This window comes from Fukomys damarensis, unplaced genomic scaffold (genome assembly GCF_012274545.1).
Source record: "Fukomys damarensis isolate Sample0158 unplaced genomic scaffold, DMR_v1.0_HiC HiC_scaffold_16, whole genome shotgun sequence".
Taxonomy (NCBI): domain Eukaryota; kingdom Metazoa; phylum Chordata; class Mammalia; order Rodentia; family Bathyergidae; genus Fukomys; species Fukomys damarensis.
This window is the reverse complement of record NW_022900928.1, coordinates 127,843,659-127,847,621: the sequence shown is the minus strand read 5'-3', so window position 1 is coordinate 127,847,621 and position 3,963 is coordinate 127,843,659. Positions and strand designations below refer to the sequence as shown.

The following is a 3,963-nucleotide window of genomic DNA, read 5'->3' as shown; positions in this document are numbered from 1 at the left end:
TTCCTTTTTTTTTTTTTTTTTGAGCTGAATTGCTCAGGCTGGTCTCAAACTTGTGATTCTCCTGACTCAGCCTCCCAGAGTGCTAGGATTATAGTGGCCTGTGGCCTGCTGAAATGCCTGATTTTTTTATCACTACACATTGGAACATTTTTTGATGACTTCTTTTTGGAATGTCTTTATGTTGCTCTTATAAGTCAACATGAATATAAACGTTTCCCTTCTATTGAAGAGCCTACAAAAATAACAATCAGTAGCCATCAGTCTGTGTTTAGGGTTCATATTTTCTGGAGGAAGGACAAGGAATGAGTATGGTCCTAGGACTCAGGTGCCTGAGGTGTGGCATGAGTCTTATCCACTCCATTCCCTGGCTCCATATTTTAGACTGGCCATTTAACCTTTTAGAAATGCAGTTTCCTCGAGTGTAGAAAAATACAATTCTACCTCCACAGAGAAATATGATGATCATGTTAAATTATAAATACTGACACATTATGTAGATAATACATTTCATTCTCCAAATCTAACACTAAATATCAGCTTTCATTTTATTGACTTTTGCAAAGAAGAGTCATTCCAAAAATCTGTAGTGCCATTCTTCATTGCTATGTTTTCTGTCCTTTGATGATGGGATCTAAAGTGTGTGTGCAGTTCAGAAAGTCGGTGTGCTAGAGGAAAGACTGGCAGAGCTTAGTGTTTTGAGTGGGGCTGAGTGGACTTGTTAGTGGACATCGTTGGAGTGTCGCATGTGCATTGGTCATGACATAGTTCCATCTGAATGGCTAAGAGATTTGGAGAGTTTGCTTTTTCTAAAAGAAGCCCTCAAATCTAAGTCTCAGCCTTACGGTGATCTTGTTGCTCCAGTAGAAGCAAAAGGCACAGCCTCGCTGCAGGAAGAAGAACCAGTGGGAAGAGCTGGGCGACAGGCAGCACCTGCTCCAGCTCCTTGCTGGGAGCTGCACCTGGGTTTACCTGTGTACTGGTGAGGGAGACAGAGCTCACCCTCCTGCAGCTCAGTGACTGAGGCGCTGCTCATCCAGCCCCTCTGTCTCAGCACCACCTTCCTGGAAGCCCTGGAGCAACCCTGCAAGCCCCACTTTGAGTGTTTCTTTGAGTCTTCCCAGTGGCCTTTATTTCTCTGTCTCGCATGGCTCTTGGCACACTACTTTGCTAAAATCAGAGGCCTGAAATGAATGGCTGATCTCAGCCCAGGATTGACTGAGGATGTCTTGCCTGTTTGAGAGGTAGATTCACCCCAGGAGTCAGTCCATGCCCTTGTCTATGGGAGTATTTATAGTGTCCTGAAATCTGGAGCAAAAGCAGGGAATGCAAAAGAGAGTAGAGAATGGACAGATTTCCTTGGTGTTCAGGAGTCTCCTCTCTCTTTGTCCTTAGAAGGCTTAGTTGACCAGGAGGGAGCAGAATCTACAGCTTTATTCCTTGGTGCATTGAGAGATCCAAGGAATCAGACTCCCTACAACCCCAGAGGGTGTCTACAATCCTTCAAGGATCAAGTTTGGATGAGTATTTTATTTCAGTGCCAGAGTAGTTTAATATAGGTGTTTTGGGGCCTGCTGCTTATATAAAGCCTACTGAGAAGACATTCAACTGAATGCTCTAGAAAGCTAGATTAGATGTGAAAGCATTTGCAAATCAGATTCTTATTTAGTGCCACTTTTTATCAAAAACATTCACTGCATAATTCCTAACCAGCAAGCTCCCACAGATGAAAGTAAGGACACGAAAAAAATACTTTCCCAAATTTCTGGGAATTAGGAAAACTGCTCTCATAAATGCTGTTCAGCTACAACCTGACTTTGACAGCTGACTGTGTAAAGACACAACTGGGTCTCCTGCTTATTGGCTCTCTTTGCTCTCTCTTCCCAGAAACACTCTATAGGCTTGGTAGTCACTCAGTCCTTCTGATGTTAACCGCCCCCTAGTTTTCAGTAATGGCCTATAGCTAATGCCCATGTCACAGGTGCTGTCCCTGCCACTAGCTGGGTGATGAGAATGGATCAGAACTACTGAATTCTAGTGGCTACACAGGCTGCATTCCAAGCGTCTCACCTGTGACATTCAGAGACACCAAGGAAGCATCTGGGTGTTCTGAGGAGAGCAGTTGGCTGGCACCCATACTGGGTCAAGAAGGACACCCTTCTCTCTCCTGCCCGAGAGCCATCCATCCCATAGCTGCTTTGCTTACACGTATGCAGGAGAGAGTTCCTAATGAGCATCAGGACCAAAGCTGCAACCCTCTATGGTCTGATGCTGAAATTGCAACTGGCTCAGTCTACAGGAAGTTTGTGATCACAGAAAGAGAGAAAAAGAAAACTGGGAAAGGACATGCCACTTTTCTCCATGTAGCTCAGAACCTCCTGATTTGGGCCTTTCTTGAGACCAGATCCACCTGCCGTCCTCTGTGGTATTGTTTTGCTGTGAACTAGGAAAGTGCACTGTTGGGTAACCAGTCACAGCATCTTTTATCCCTTTAGAGAAGTGCACACAAGACTCGCCACCATATATGATGTTTGAGATGTTGGCACAGCCGATACTACTGATACTAGGGCTTCTTTTAGTGCTCTTGTGATGGTTCACATTTACTGAGAGTGTCGTGTGGTCAGGCACTGTGCTAATTCATCCGTACATCATTCAGCTGTAAGAGTCCTAGGACATGTGTGTCATTGGTCCTGTTGTATGAAAAGAATTTGCCTTTGGTAAGGTAACACAGTATACCCAGGGTCACAGTGTTTGTAAGTGAGGAGGCCAAGATCAGGCTTGCTGATTCAAAGCCATTGCTTTCAGATCTCCCAGCACACAGGCTCTTGTCAAGAACAGTAAGCATGAAAGCAGCTTTTGGGTTCCTTGCATGCTCAAGGAGGTAAGGAAATCAGCAGGCTCCACCCCCTACCAGGGGTGTGGCCTGGGGCTGTTATCCTCAGGCCTCCACTTCCTCATCTGTGAAATGGGGTAGATGATCAGCACTCACAGCACAAGATTGCCATGACAGTGAGATAAGAAGGAGACACTGGAAGGGAGACGCTGAGTGACTGCTCAGAACAGAGCCTGATTTGTGGTACCCTTGTGGGGCTGAGGGAGGAGCCAGGGTCAGAGCCATCAGATCAGCGTCTTGGAGGTGCTTTTCCAGGGGGAGAGGCTCTGCGTCAGTTAATCCCAATCTTTTAAAAATATGGCTCCCTCCTAACTCCTCAGCAGACATCTACGAAGCATTACAGTGTGTAGCCATGTTGGGGTGGGAGCTGCTGGGGTGGGAACGGGGATGCCGGCCCCTGAGCACTGCCCCAGCCAGCTCCATCCAGCTCAGGAGGAAACTTTTTTCTTTTAATTAATTTTTTAACCTGAAAGAGTTTTAATTTGACAAGAATGCTGAGTAAAAGACCACAGAGAATGTCCAGTGAAAAATTCAATTAATGTGCAGTTTTTCTGATTTTGTCAAAATATGAAATAAATACTGTGTAGCATACTTTCAGAGGTGCTTAATACATATTTGCTAGGTTAACTGGAAGGTGTAGGGTTAAGGGATGGACAGACTGAAGAATAATGCACATGTTCACACCTGGCCTTTGCCAAGATGAATCCCTAGGGGTGATTCTTATGGTCTTCATAGTGGGAGGGGGGTGCGTGACAGCTTAGATTTTGGAGGCCGCCCAGTCTGGGGATGACCTCTCTACCTCTGTAGTGCAAAAACCAGCCAGAAGCAGCATGAGTGGCCTCAGCTATGTCCCAATAAAACTTTATTTAAAAACAGACATCAGATTGGAATTGACCTGCAGCCACTGGTCTACATTGTAATTTTCTCAAGCTTCCAATTATGTATATTTACAATTAAAATGTACCTTCCTGGGCTGGGGATTTAGCTCAGTGGTTCCACTGCCTGCCTCATAAGCACAAGGACCCGAGTTCAATCCTTGGTACCAAAAAAAAAAAAAAAAAAAAAAAAAAAAT

General features: G+C 45.0%; 1 protein-coding gene across 1 annotated transcript in view; it reads left to right on the top strand.

Annotated features, from left to right (window-relative positions):
• Positions 1 to 3,963, top strand: part of Dner (delta/notch like EGF repeat containing) — a 195,230-nt gene that overhangs the window by 187,604 nt on the left and 3,663 nt on the right. The window lies entirely within an intron of this gene.